The sequence below is a fragment of the Dermacentor variabilis genome, chromosome 11 (genome assembly GCF_050947875.1).
Source record: "Dermacentor variabilis isolate Ectoservices chromosome 11, ASM5094787v1, whole genome shotgun sequence".
Classification (NCBI taxonomy): Eukaryota; Metazoa; Arthropoda; class Arachnida; order Ixodida; family Ixodidae; genus Dermacentor; species Dermacentor variabilis.
Window position 1 is genome coordinate 81,265,325 of NC_134578.1, and position 15,868 is coordinate 81,281,192.

Sequence of the window (15,868 nt, forward strand, 5' to 3'; positions counted from 1 at the left end):
ATAATCACGTCGTAGTTCTGGCACGTAACACCCCAAAATGAATTTTGAATAAAACTTCGGCGAAAAAATGTGCCTCTTACGATATTGAAGAAGCAGTGCCCATCATAGGTATATAGAGAACGTTAATCGGCTTTCACCAACACATAATATATTTCTCAAATACAGACTAAACCGCGTACCTAAACTATACGAACACAGATTACTAGAAATGATTTACTTCTCAACCGAATATGGTAAGAATTATTTTACACCCCTTGCTCAGCTAGAACTTTCTACTAACACGAAACATACTACACGAAACCCTGAGGTGTGGAAGATACCATGGTTTCGAAACAATTACAGCCTACAGTGCTTAACACATAATATACCGACTGTACTAAACAAATATAAGCACACAGCTACGCTAAATAAAAATAACTTGCGTGACTACTTTCTTTCTTTATAGTGAGACTTTAGGATATTGCATTCAAGTGTAAAATGTCATTTTTATGCATACGTACGACGTCTAATGTTTGTTGTGTATAAAGACTTCAGTGTATATATCATGTGAGTGCTACTGCCATGTAAGGGACCCTGGGCCTCCGTCGCGCTGCTGCGACAGCTTTTTGCCCGGGTGTCCCTCCAGTTCCTTTTGTTTCTGGTAAATAAGATTGATTGATTGATTGATTGATTGATTGATTGATTGATTGATTGATTGATTGATTGATTGATTGATTGATTGATTGATTGATTGATTGATTGATTGATATTTCTTGTTGTACAGCCGTTCTCACTACGACTGCAGTGAGAACGGCGGAAAGTATATGTATGCGCACGGTGTATTATTTCCCGATATTTATGATTCTTAGTCGAAGTATCATGTGGCTATGCTATTTCGAATTACGAAATATCTTGTGTGTTATTTTTCAGTGAAGCTGAGGTCATCTTAAAACTGCTTGAAGTTGGTGGCATAGCGACGCTTACAGTCACTTCAACGCGTAAGAACTGGTACACCTTGTTGCATGCTTTACGAGAATTTTACGCGAGTCATGTTTCTGTTGACATAATTTTAGCATTGCTCCAACGAAGAAGTTCCACTGACTTCGTCACATACAATTCTCTTTGAATACCCACTCACATTTTCATGATGAAGCCACACATGATCCCAATTCATAGAGGCAATATAAAAAAAGTCTTTGATGCACCGGGTCTAAGAAAATCTTTACTTCAGAAAGCTTGTTTTGTTGTTGTTAAATAAATCATAGAACTTCTTTACGAGTCTCGAACAGATTACAAAAAATATTATCATTAAAGCAAATACCTGCGTTTGGAACACAGCTTTCTTCCTCGCGAGAATTTAGCATACATTTTTGGACTTTCATATGGCCGGGTTACGGCCGCCCAATTATAAGTAATAGTTATTCCGATAAAATGCTCGGGTTTCCTTGGTATCACTGTTAATAAAATTAAAAGAGCAGCTATGCCTACTGACTTTCTAAAGACGCCGATAGACTCCCTTTTCATTTCTATGTGCAGCGTATGTCGCGAATGGTAGCCTGAATAGCCCCAGTGGCTGCGGAGCACTTGACCAAGGCTGCGGTCAGAGGTTCGTCATGCCAGAAGATGCTAAGAATCTCCGAATCTGGACAGGCCGCCACTGGAAACTGAACATGGCAACGTTGTTACGTCACAACACGGCCGAGGACATTAATGGGACGTTTGCCACGAGGCAAACCCGCCCATTCATCAGCGCCTATCCAGGAGTCAACGCAACGTTCACACCGACTGTTTGCAACTCCACAAACTGCTCCTACCAGTGCCTTCAGCCTGAACTAATGATGAATAGGGCCGATGTCGAATCCTTTCGAAGAACGGCGCCGACCTTGTATTGCCAGGTTGCTGTACGGTCACCTATTCCCTCCCATCGGAGAGGGAGTGTGTCAGAACGATGCGATATCGTGGGCGGGGTGTTGCGACCGATTCGGCAATTGTGATTGGCCGCAATTCAGTCATCATACTCCCTAGTCAGGTCGCCTAGAGGAGACGACGCTATTAAAAGCGAAGACCGTTCGTGCAGAGATAGCGGGCGTGTACTCACGTGAACTCAGACGTTTAACGGACTCCTGCATAAAGTGGGCTTGCGTAACAGGAGGCGTGTAACTTATATAAAATAAAGCCCGTTTCCTTTATTCCTATGACCGGACGTATCCGTAGATAGGCTTGGTGGATTTCTGACCCAAAACCTCCTCGAGCCGCCACAAGATGGCTGGCTGACCACAATAGGCACTCTTCAACGATCTGGGATCGTCGGACCTGCGAGCGAGATTCCGGGAGACACGAACTTCGCACGCTCGAGGTAAAATAAGGACGGAAAAGCGGCTTCTGTGGATCCGGGATCGGCAGACCTCCTCTTCGTGGCTAAAGGAGGCACAACCGTCACAGTAACGGCGTGGAGTCTTGGACGACTAGAGGAAACTTGAAGGAGAAGCAGCAGAAGGCAGTTCCACAATCTGAGATCGGCGGTCCTGGGAACGGGGCTCCATGAGACACGACCTTCGCAAGCTCGAGGTTGGATGAGTACTTGAGCGACTACGTTTTTCCGGACAACAACGACAAGGTACTATTGGGCAGTTAGCTGTGATTGATCGCCACCTGCTGTGCGGTCAATACAGGGGAAGTCGTAGTCAGCTCTCACATAAGCATGGGTACCACAGTGTTAAAGAAAGAAGAGCTGTTGCTCTTGGCAGCAGAGCTCGGTATGGATATTAACCATAAGTTGAGGAAGCCGAAAACTTATATGGCGATAGACGAAGTGGGTTTCATTGAGGACGAGCTCACGGATGCCTCGGAAAATATATGTCGCGACAGGAAAGAAAGAGAGGAAGAGAAGGAGCGCGAGCAAAGGCACTAACAAATTGAGCTCGAAAGGGAACGAAGGCAGGCAGAAAGTAAGCTCGAGAAGTGCCAGGTAGAAATTGAGGGCGCGTAAATGAGACTATAGAGCTAGCGACATCAGCGCGCATGGCAGATGCGGCGCCGCCACAAACGGAAAATGTGAAAAGGACGAGTTTGCTTCAGCCGTACAAAACATGTCGATGACATCGGTCTCCACCTGATTAATTTTGAAGGATTTGTGAGAAGCGATCATTTGACCAGGATGCACGGCCGGAGCCGTTGCTTGATTTGTTGCCGGGAGAAGCCTCGCAAGTCGTAGCCCGACCGGGCGCAGCCAGGGCATGCGTGTACAGCTCAGTGAAGGTGGGTTTGCTCACAAAGCACAAGCTTTCCCCAGAGGGACCTTCCGGAGATATCGAGACAGTAGCAGTGGTATTCAGTGGGCTACAGGAAAGATGCCATCACCTTTTATCGAACAGCTCAGAGTCTCTACTGAATAAAAGCGGGCGCACATCTGCTGAAGCCCAGGTCACGGCTTTAAAGAGGTCCAAAGCACGCGGGTCAGGTCAGCAGAGAAGTTACAACGATGAACGAAGTGCACCAAAGGAGGATGAAACAGCCAGGTCTGAAGGCGTAGTTCAGCCAGAAGAGGAAATCTTTCCGATTTTCCAGGCATCAGTACAGGAAGTTCGCCAGGTTGAGTAGCCGCCAACGGGAGGAAGAAAAGGCACGCGGAAACGAGCACCAGTAACAGTGCTACGAGAAAGAGGCGTCGCAAATTCGGAAATGCGGCAGAGAAGGCCACGCGGCCGAGTAAATTGAAAGCGACTAAACCCTGTGGGGAAGGCAATTAAAGATTTACAAAGACGCATTTGTCGTTTGGAATGTTTCTAGTCAGAGCGCGTCCGAGTCGTTAGAAGAGGTTGAGAAGACAATGATGTTCGGTGCAGAGGAGGACAAAAGCCAAGGTGCAATAATGTTGCCCCTCGTTGAGTTCTTTTCGAGGTGTAGCCTGTATGACACGGGCAAGCGCGGCGGTCACGCGACGTAACGTGGTCGTACCAGGCAGTGCATTCCGAGTGCAATACCAAAAAGGCAGGATGGCACTATGAAAGGTATTGGGGGTCTGCAGCGAAAGGAATGGCCTACGTACCCTTTGTATTCCTTGCTTGACAAGTTTGACAAGAGCTTTAAGACAGCCACCGCCTCGAGCACGGCTTAGACTATTCAGAATTAATAACGGCAATACAGGTTTTGTAGAAACCACAGTTTTTGTTTCGTTATTTTTAGAGTTTGATTAAATGTTTTGAGCTCTGTTTTGACTAGAGATCGTTTTAATAAGCAAGCCCTAAGCTTTGTTTAGATTGTTTGATTTAGATGCTCACTGATATTCTGAAAGAATGACATGGCTTGCGCCCTCATAAACGTTGAGATACGCTTCAACCGCCAAGTCTATAGGTTATCTGTTAGGAACCTACAGTGGCACGCTTGAGCACCAGTTGGCTTTTCAAGAAGCTCCTGAGATTATTCTTTCAAAGCAAAACGCGTTATTTAGAGGCGGCGCCGTTGTTAACCGCACAATTCAGAAAATGTCTGCATCATTCCTTTAAGGCGTGTCTTGCTCGCACACAAAGAAGCAAATTTAGCGTTGGTGCGTGTTTCGCAAGTGTATTCATCAAGCGGCAGCAATTACATATCACTTTGAGCATGCGTGGAGGTATTTAGAAATGAGCTCGAATCTTCGTGTAATTTCAAGCGCGTAATTTACCTAACGCGCTTTCTTTCGTTAGTTCTGGTCCTAGTGAACAATAGAAGGAAATGATTAGTTCGTGACTCGCACGAGAGCGGAAGACTTTCGTAGCTCATTCGGAATATGTTGATTGTTCAAAAGGAAAGCTTTGTCTTCACGACCTGTACTTGTCTCGCCATACTTTTGCGGAGAATGCAATCTCTTGCGTGACGCCAGCAACCGCGGTCTAGATGTAATCCTTGCCCAGCTAACGAACACGATGAAGAGCATCCCGTGCTGTACTTCATTGAAACACTGACACCGCGAGAAGAGGAGTTTAGCACCTCGGAGAAGGAGTGTGCACGGTATGAGCCATTCAATAGCTAGGATGCTTTGTTCAAGGCACGATATCACGGTCGACAGCGACCATTTCCCTTTTGCAAGGCTGAAGCAAATGTCGGGAGAAAACGGGAGCCTGCTGAGATAGAGTCTCATTTTGCAAGAACAGAGCTGCGAGGTCAAGTACAATAAAGGGAGCCATAATACGACTACAGACGTTCTGAGCCGCGGATTTTAGGCAACTAACTTAGAGTCTTTTCTTAGGAACGCGTTTTGTACGTGTTGCAATCGATGTTATCGAGATAGATGGCCTATTTTTGTTTTGCCAAGAGCTGAGCAGGACAATAAAAAGAGAGAGGGAGCGACAGAGAGAGAGAGGTAGACCTCTGAAAAGCGATGCTGGGATCATAGCGTCCGGTAGGCGTGTCGCTTGGGCGCGCCGACCAGTGTGTGTGTGTGCCTGTGTATTACCAGGCAGAAGGCCATAACGAAGTGAGGGCTGGGCCCTCGTACTGCAGTGTGACATCAGCCATAACTTCTAGAACAATCCCCCAGGCCGCGACCAAGCATCGACGCTTCGGGAAACCTCACAGCTTGTCACCCTCAGGTCCAATCTCTTGGCGCTGGAGGCCTCCGTTACGTCTGAACACGGTCAAGGGCATTAATGAAACTTTCACCACGAGCCCACCTCGCCCATCCATTAGCGCCTACACAGAAGTCAACACAACGTTGACACCGACTGTTTACGGGTCCACAAAAGGTTCCCCTACCTGGAAGCCTGAACTAATGATGAATAGGGCCAACGTCCAATGCTACCGAATAACGCCGCCGGCCTTGTATTCCCAGGTTGTGTACGGTCACCTATTCCCTACCATCGGAAATGGAGTGCGGCACAATCATGCGATATTATGCGCGAGGTATTGAGACCAATTCGACAAGGCGATGAGTGTACCGCTAAAGGTGCTCAAAGGGTATAAGGTGCTCTGCAAATCTGCCTGTCATACTTGGCGTCCTGAGCCAATAATTAAAAAGTTGGGTAAATAACCTAATTAATTAGTGCGTTATGTAGAAAACAAGAAATTGTCTGAGTTACTACAGGCTATTGTGAACAGTATGCGCTGCATTTAATTCGCTTCTGAAGCGCCTTTTATTTTTAAATTCTTGGCTCAATTATGTGAAACACCCTGTATAGGTAAACATGTGTGTGTGTACATAAAAATGAAAAATATACATAGGGGAGGATCAGGTAACAGCAGATTTGTTGAAGGATGGTGGGCAGATTGTTCTAGAAAAACTGGCCACCTTGTATACACAATGCCTCATGATATTGAGCGTTCCGTAATCTTGGAAGAACGCTAACATAATCCTAATCCATAAGAAAGGCGACGCCAAATACTTGAAAAATTATAGACCAATCAGCTTACTGTCCGTAGCCTACAAAGTATTTACTAAGGTAATCGCAAATAGAATTAGGAAGACCTCAGACTTCTGTCAACCAAAGGACCATGCAGGATTTCGTAAAGGCTACTCAACAATAGACCATATTCACACTATCAATCAGGTGATAGAGAAATTTGCGGAATATAACCAACCCGTATATATAGCTTTCATTGATTACGAGAGAACGTTTCATTCAGTCGAAAACTCAGCAGTCACGGAGGCATTACGGAATCAGGGTGTAGACGAGCCGTATGTAAAAATACTGAAAAATATCTACAGCGGCTCCACAGACACAGCAGTCCTCCATAAGGAAAGCAACGAAATCCCAATAAAGAAAGGCGTCAGGCAGGGAGATACGATCTCTCCAATGCTATTCACAGCGTGTTTACAGGAGGTATTCAGAGACGTGTATTGGGAAGAATTGAGAATAAGAGTTAATGGAGAATACCTTAGTAACTTGCGATTCGCTGATGATATTGCCTTGCTTAGTAACTCAGGGGACCGATTGCAATGCACGCTCACTGACCTGGAGATACAAAGCAGAGGGGTGGGTCTAAAAATTATCTGCAGAAAACTAAAGTAATGTTCAACAGTCTAGGAAGAGAACAGCAGTTTACGGTAGGTAGCGAGGCACTGGAAGTGGTAAGGGAATATATCTACTTGAGACAGGTAGTGACCGCAGATCCGGATCATGAGACTGAAATAATCAGTAGAATAAGAATGGGCTGGGGTGCGTTTGGCAGGCATTCTCAGATAATGAACAGCACGTTGCCATTATCCCTCAGAAGAAAAGTGTATAATAGCTGTGTCTTACCAGTACTCACGTACGGGGCAGAAACCTGGAGGTTTACGAAAAAGGTTCTACTTAAATTGAGGACAATGCAACGAGCTATGGAAAGAAAAGTGATGGCTGTAAGGTTAAGGGATAAGAAACGAGCACATTGGGTGAGAACAAACGCGAGTTAATGACATCTTTGTTGAAATCCAGAAAAAAAAATGATCATGGGCAGGACATGTAATGAGGAAGTAAGATAACCGATGGTCACTAAGGGTTACGTAGCCGGATTCCAAGGGAAGGGAAGCGTAGCAGAGGGCGGTAGAAAGTTAGGTGGGTGGATGAATTTAAGAAGTTTGCAGGGAAAAGATGGCCACAATTAGTACATGACCGGGGTAGTTCGAGAAGTATGGGAGAGGCCTTTGCCCTTCAGTGGGCATAACGAGGCTGATCACCATTATTATTATTATTATTATTATTATTATTATTATTATTATTATTATTATTATTATTATTATTATTATACATAGGGCCATTAGAGATACCATGCCAACCCTTTCATTAAACACTGCACGTGCACATACCACAACTCTGTCTTTGTCTGGTTACTTCCATCATTATAATCATTACAATAACCGACCTAACCATCATCATTCATAAGATATGAAACATGTCATCACCAATTGCACATCCATCGAAAAAAATAATGCTAGTCGTATTAACGTCGTCAATCATATGCAAAAGATGGATGCGTCGCCATCTTTTGCTAAGTAGAATACAGTCCCAGGCAGCTATGAATGCATGCAGTGGCTTCACAAGTTTGGAACATTCCTAGTTCTATTAGTACATCATCGATTTTACCTGCATAGCTTCAGAACAAAGTTGCTTTTAATACTAATACGGAACAGTTATTTCATTGACCAACAGCAGGCCTGTCATGATTAAAGAGACGATGAGGATGACGTTATAACCTGGCGCGATTTGTTGGTTCGTCGCATGGCTACATGCATATGTGCTTGTAACTATACCTGTAGATATTCATTCCCCTGCATCTTTATACGTAACAATAGTTAGCGCTACATGGACCAAATCATGTCATGTACTCCCCTTTCAAGTGTTTTCTTGTTCCTTATACACTGTTGTGTCCAGCTTTGTCCTGCAGGAGCCGTTAGGTGTTTCTTTAATATGGCAGCCTGATATACGGACGCACAAGTTCAAGCATTGTTTTAGGGTGGTGACTACGGCGATGGCGCCTACGTCTGAGGTTAACCTCCTTTTAAATACCAAGCTACTCCCTAGCCACCAACCCCCGCTGTTTCCCACAGACTTTATGCCGTCTTAATGGCTTCAAAATTTTCCCAACTCACTGCCTACTATGCCACTGAAGTAATTCTTGCAACTTATGTCCCTTTGTTGCTCCCGTGTTGACCGGCTAATAGGACCATTACCCTAAAACCACAAACACACGCCGCCTACGACACCCACTGTTTATGTCCAGTTCTCTGAATGTTTCCCCGTCCCCTAACTACCCCAGCAACCTGCCCGGGCCACTATCTCCGTCATTTCTTTTTCGTGCTGCTTCCCCACTCCCCCGCTCTCTCCCCTCACCTTCCAACTCCGTCCTTCCCACAAGGATGCTCTGAAACGTTTTGGATGCTCTGAAAGGATGCTCTGAAAAAATTTTTTTGCAGTCTCTTCCTTCACAGCCAGCCATCGCCGTCAATGCCCGCACGTAACGTCACATTACTTACCTGTTAAAATTAACCCAACGAGGATGACAAGGCCGCCTTTGCTATAGGTCCACCTATTGAGCCATTGGCCAGCCTTTCCAGAACATTGTATTCCTGTTTGTGTGACTTCTGTACCACAGTGTCAGAATTTATGTATTTCTATAAAGGGGTAATTTCCCCTCCTTCAAATAAAGTGATTCCCCGCAATAAGTATTAAGTATGATGTACGTGCATTTGCAGGAAAGTGACTCCAGACAAATTCTAAAACAATGCTAAGACAATACTTGTGTTATTCTTATCATCTTATCACTGGTACAAACAGCAATTTTATATGGCGTTTTCTACCTTGAGTAATGTTCAATAGCCTTTGAATAGCACGAGAATTCATGACTGGCAGTCTCGAGAATCGTTGCAAGAGTATGTTTATCAAGACCATTACTTAGAGAGGAACCTGATCATGACAGGCAAATTCACAAAAGGGCAATGTATTGGAGCGCATACGGCACGCATTACCATGTCCTGACTTGCACCTTACCACTATCCTTGAAATGAAGGCTGTGTAAGCATTACGTTCTGCCAGTACTAGCATATGGAGTCAAAACTTGGAAGTTAACAAAGAAGCTTGCGAAAAAGTTAAGGACCACGCAAAATGAGCGATAGAAAGGAAAATGTTAGAAAGGAAACCCAAAGAGACAAGAAGACAGCAGAGGCAGCCAGGGGTGGCCAAACGGTAGTAGCCTATGTTCTAGTTGGCATAAGATGAAGAAATGGAGTAGCTGGGCTCAGATAATGCGTACGGCAGATAAGTGGTGGTCTACTGGAGTTGAGTTACAGAATGGATGCCAAAAGAAGGAAGCGCTGTCGAGGACTGCAGTAAACTATAGGTGTTGTGATCAAATTGTGAAATATGCAGGAATAAGGCGGACTAAGCTGGTACATGAAGGGTAATTCAAGGTCGCTGGAAGAGACATTAGTCCTGAAGTGAATATAAATAAGCCCATTCTTATGATAATACCTTGTGATGTATCGCAGCTATTTTTTATCTGCAACTCTTCATTTCTCTTTTCAGCCAATAATCAGTTTGTAGACCTTATTCAAGGGACTTATCATATTTTGTATGTTTCCCCAACATGCATTCTCTTGCGTGGACCTGTCTCAGGAAACTGTAAGTACGCGCTAACCTAAAATGGAACGCTTCTACACTGTAATAGACTGGACTACTTGTCTTCTATATAGATTTTCCACATTCCAGTGTTTTTCCGCCATTACGCCCAGTAGATCATCACTCCAGTCCCTCCCGTTTAAATGTATAGATACCGAGAAATGTGAGCAGTTCGCCAACTGTGCTTATAACATTGAAAATCCTTCCAGCATATTCAGGAGCGCACACCAAGGGCCACCTTCTGAACTTCCACATGAACTTCTCTGTAGCTATAGTCACTGGGGCGTGGACATTAAGCACAGCCTAGATGACGAAGGCGAAGAAAGTCACAGGCTAGGAGCCTGTCTTAGACCAGGCTACAGCAGTTGGCCTAAGCTGCCGCCTTCGCCTCCTGCGCCTGTGACCCATGGTACCATGGTTGGCCAATTCAACTTCAATCCGAGAGCACCTTCGCTCCTTCTCGGGGTTGCACGCACTGATTGACAATATTGGTCGGCCGACCAATGTCGCAACCAATGTGGTTGGTTGGGTTGGTTGGCCAATGTGGCTGCCACATGGCAAGTCAGTGCATCGACTCAGCCACAGCCAGCGTGACCATGGTGCACCCATCCCTGGTGAGGCGTCATGGATGTTAGGCCTCTAATGGTTCTCCATCGATCATCCTGCCTGTGATTCTCCCAGATCGACAGCCACCTTTTCCACAGTGTGGCACATCCACTGCTGCATAACGCACAGCGATAGCTACCAGAGGGCCTGCTCGCAATACTCTGATAGCCACGTCCTGGGCTGACTATTTCTTCAGCCACTCGCACCCTAGTACACTGTGTTATGTCTGGAATCCCATTCGCCCGGCACTGTAGGATTCGATACAGCAGGACGCGAAAAGCTGTGCTCGCAATCAACCGCGGAAGTCCATCCAAAAGAAGTTTCATAGAGCTACTCTGCCATACGGTTTTATCATTTGAAGAGACAATTTTACCTCAACAACACTAAAGTACACTACTTGCGCTACCTCCACGCAAATCAGGCACTGTCACCATCCTCCTCTTCGTTCTCGTGAAAACCAGCTCAATGTAAGGATCTCAGAAGGGAAAAACGAAGGTGCTTGTGATGGAAACAAACTTGCTGTTTCCGTTGGGTCCAGGATCTTTTTAATAACGACACGGCAGACGGGAGCTTTATATATGCAACACAGACTTTATACAGACACACCAACTCGATACACGCGATTTCCATGCACGCGGGCTACAATTCGGAAGTCGTTTGTCCTTCTAGTTAAGGCTGTGCCTAGCACTCATGCATCACGACTCGCTGGTGTGCGTCGTCGTTGCGGTGACCATGACGGTTGTCGTTGCATAGTGCGTCGCTTTGTCGTGTGACACTTGAAGACAGCTGGTGCGTTGCTTGCGACGGCCACGTCTTGCGCCATCATCATCACACCGACCTTGTCGCGACGTGGAAGCAGGGGAACAGCAGAACACCAGGCCACTGCTGTAGCTGGCCCGTAACGCCTGGCCTGTAAGGCCTCGGCAGCTAGAACGTCGTGCTCGGTCGGCAGACAGGTAGCTCAGACGCCCCGGTGCCCAGCAGGAAGCACTGCACCAAGCCGCTACAACAGCAGCCCGCTGGTACGCAGGAGAGCCCAGCCACGAGCAGATCTGCGACCAGGTCCGCACAGTAGCAGGACACCCGGTCGCCGGTCATCGAGCCTTGAACCGCCGTTCTACCAACTGCCGTACGAGACTTTCCCTCGCTCTCACGCACTGCGCGCCGCTCACTTGTTGGTGGCACGTGGTCTTCTTCCGCAATCACCATCACCAATTATCTTCTTGTTGTTGCCACAACACAATCATCATTCCAAGCTGGTATTGTCACCGCCACACGCCACTATCCACATCATCACACTGCTGTACCTTTCTTACGCCCTGAACAATGCGCTCGTTTTTCGTTCGGGTCATGAACCAACCATCCCAAATGCGTATGCTTATGCTCCTCTGTGTGGTAAGACCTCTGCTAGGACCGTGTATCTGCGACTATCTGGTGGGTCAGCCAAGGCTACTGGCATTCGTCTGTTTGTGCCTCGCCAGCGGCCGTGTGCCTGCTAGCTTCATTGCATCACAGGTGTGGCCCTTCCCATCACTGCTACAGAATACATTCGACTCGGGTCGCTTAGCAAAATTAACTAAATGTAGCTTGAATATATAAAAGTTCTTAGCATTGCTCGAAGCCCCTATACAAAGCTCTGTTCCCCTTGACGTCCGCACCCAGAGCAGTGCCAACGCTCCGCCTCGGGAACGCCCCTTTCGCGCCATCCGTACGACAAACTTAAGATTAGCCGGTGTGTTCACAATGATCGCCCACTTGAAAAAAATTCTCTACATGACACTAGTATTGCGATATTCATTGCCAAAGTGTTGAACAAAATATATTGGCGTTCCAGTTACTTCTCTGCCTCAACACATAAAACGTCGTCTTGTTGAAAAAATTAGGCGGAATCACAATGAACATTGGCTGCTCCTTTGATGGCGTTGTTCTCGAAGCTGAAGCAACCCATAAATCTTCCCGATTGGATTTACCTTGTGTGAAGGTTTGGATCGGCACGTTGCAAGGAGCGTGACGCGGTGAAGATGATTTAATCAAGGCATTTCGTTACGACACAAAAAGAAAGTATTAAATCGGCACACGGACACTACGCATATGAAAAGCTCAGTCAAACACGAGGGTTTCTAAAGTAAGGCTAACCACTCTCGCAAGTTCGCTGGGTGCGGAGGCCAAATACTCCGATCACCCGACGCCCCTCCGGCGCCTTACGTGTGGTGGAAGACGGCGTGCTTCGTCGCCTCTTCTTCAATTGCGCGCGAGAGATAAAGCCATCATCCTCGGCTCACCTTCGCAGTGAGTCACGTGACTGTTCTTCACGCAACAATCGGCGCGCTGCATTGAACTGACGCAAGAGGAGCCGTTCTACGTTGTCAATTTAGCGACATGCATGGTCGTAGAATTCCCACAACACTGGGCTTAACCTGTTGTCGGAACGGTTTCGAACGCTTCCTCCTCAAGCTTTCCGGATCGGGTTCTCTTCCTAGATGGCGGATAAAGTATCGGTTTGGTAACCTGCGGTCAGAAACTACCTTCGATACGCACATGCTTACTATGTAGACTTAATTTACTGCTACTGTCAGACACAGCGCACACGAAGCTATCAGCCCTCTGTGCTCCTAGATTCTCTACACATCGCATATCGCTTTCAAGAAAGATAGGGCCCACGCGGCCGCGCTCCGTTGCGCCATACGCAGCCATCGTCGGAGTAGAACAACCCCCCCGCTCCCGATGCATTGCGCGCGCGGCGGAAGACGGCGCGTACCCTACGAGATCAAGCTAACATGCTCAGCGCACCCTCACAAACTTTCACTCGCACCTACAGCGTATGTGACTGGCGGCCACGGTGTCACGCAAAAAACTTGTTTAAATAGGCCAGTTTTCAAGTACTGGCTCTTCGGATGCTTCAGAAGTCAAGAGGCAGTAAGAAGCCAGTCAACCCCCATATGTTGAGCTATGGCCGTGTGCTGATTTGGTCCTATGCTTTTGGCAAATATGTAACCCACTTGCGGAAGCACGATAGATATTACGAAAAAAAAAGGAGTTATTGTATGCCTAACATGTTCCTGATAGGTGCCATAGTAAGTTGTATTGAGCGAAAAAATAAAGCAGAAAATTTAAAGAATTGCAGGTACTCGTTTAGCCTTAGACGTAAATGTTTAGTAAATGTGTTGCGTGGGTATCATGCGGTGGATACATGAGGTTGTTGTTTCCTGGACGCCACATGTCGCGGGCTTCCTCAGGTAGCAGTACTACTATCTTACCACAGAGTAAGTCCCTGAGCTGTTGTTACAATAAACAATGCCTTGAGCGAACATTGATAGCGTGTTTCATCAATGTACGTGGGCCAAACAATTTCCCCATAATATAAAAACACGCGTATATGCTCTTCTACCTTTTAAGTATTAGACTTCGACATGCAGTCGCCTTTCTTTTTCATAAGTTACAAGAGTGAAATTGACCAGCATATTCTTTTCTTAAATTGAAGTGCATTTGAAACGCCTGAAGCAACCTAATTATTTACATTGCGCTTGTTTTATTGCTTAGTTACAACTTAAATTAGGAATTGATTATCTCACGTTTAGAAGGATGTAACTAGCTTACCGACTATAAAGTGGGTAAAAATGTAACTCACTTTATTTGCTATAAGTAAGGATAACCTTTACAAATAAAATTATGGGATTTTACGTGCCAAAACCACTTTCTGTTTATGAGGCACGCCGTAGTGGAGGACTCCGGAAATTTAGACCACCTGGGGTTCTTTAACGCGCACCTAAATCTAAGTACACGGGTGTTCTCGCATTTCGCCCCCATTGAAATGCGGCCGCCGTGGCCGGGATTCAATCCCGTGACCTCGTGCTCTGTAGCCCAACACCATAGCCACTGAACAACCATGGCGGGTGGAGAGCCTTTGACAAACCGCAATTATATATATATATATATATATATATATATATATATATATATATATATATATATATATATATATATATATATATATATATATTCATAAAAATGCGTTTGCGTATATTGTCACCTGTGTATCGTTGCCGAATCTCCAATTTTCATATGTTCTCTTTCTTTTTTTCCCCTTAGATAAGGGTTTATGCACCGCCTGGGTTGCCGCTAGTACAGCCACCTTTATGCACAAAAAATGCAAGCAAGCATTCATGACTCATTGTGCAACAAATGAACAGTGCGATAAAAATGAGGGAAGAAGACGTCGCTAGTGAATATATGTATGCAACAACAAATGACGAGAAGAGCACCGAGGCCACACAGCTGCATAAACACTACAGTCGGTTCCTTGACTGTCATGTGATAATTTTCGAATTCTTATTAACATATGTACATCATTGGAGCTCCTGGTCTCCTTTAGCTCGACATACTTCTTGAATAAATATATTCAACAAAATCAACATCGTCTATCGCCGCTTCACCTTTTCGACCGGGACAGTTTTTGAAGCGACACTTTCTCTGTCGACCATTCTATGGTTTCGCCTGGGTCGGTCGGTCGGTCGCCGGTCGGGTTCTCGACGAGCAAATTTGCACTCCCTTCAATAAAGTGAGACGTGTTCGGCAGCGGAATTGTAACATTGACCCACCTCCCCCTCCCCCACCACCCAGTGCAGTAAGCCGATGCGCTAGAGATAGTGGCCGAGTTTTTGCCACAACAGCACGTGTACTTCTCTCGCATACTAAGACGCGGGAGGTAAATATCGTGCCAAGGCTAACTGTGGCAACTGTAACGATGGCACATTCCCACAGTAGGGTACTGGCCAGGAAGTGGCTATTACATTTATAATACATCTGAGGAGAGGGAGAAACATGAGCCTACATGAAATTTGTCACATCGTGTGCAACCGGTGCGCGAAATCACATACGAGCGTCAGTCTCCTTGACGCCAAACACGCAGGAGTGGAATAGGTAAAATTTGCAGCATTTGATTAACTCCTTCGTGAAAGCTTCCCTTCGAATATATTCCAATGCGTACGTTGGATCTGCATAAGTGTTTATTGTGTTGCCAGAATGAAGCTACCTGTACAAACGGCAGAACCACGCGATTCTTAAAAAAAATATTTGTGCCGGATGTCATACAAGCAGTTTTTATGCCAAGTAATTGGAACCTGGAGGCTGTGTGCTTCGCATCACGACTTAAACTTTCTCACAATTTTGGAGGGCATGTGCACTCGGAAGACTAAGGTGTTTTATGTGGTCAA

The 15,868-nt window shown here is 45.9% G+C and overlaps 1 long non-coding RNA gene across 1 annotated transcript; it reads left to right on the forward strand.

Annotated features, from left to right (window-relative positions):
* The first annotated feature begins 909 nt into the window (after positions 1 to 909).
* Positions 910 to 15,083, forward strand: LOC142564637 (uncharacterized). The gene is made up of 3 exons (XR_012824638.1): positions 910 to 977; positions 9,957 to 10,052; positions 14,745 to 15,083. It is a non-coding gene; the product is annotated as an uncharacterized LOC142564637 (long non-coding RNA).
* Positions 15,084 to 15,868: the final 785 nt, after the last annotated feature.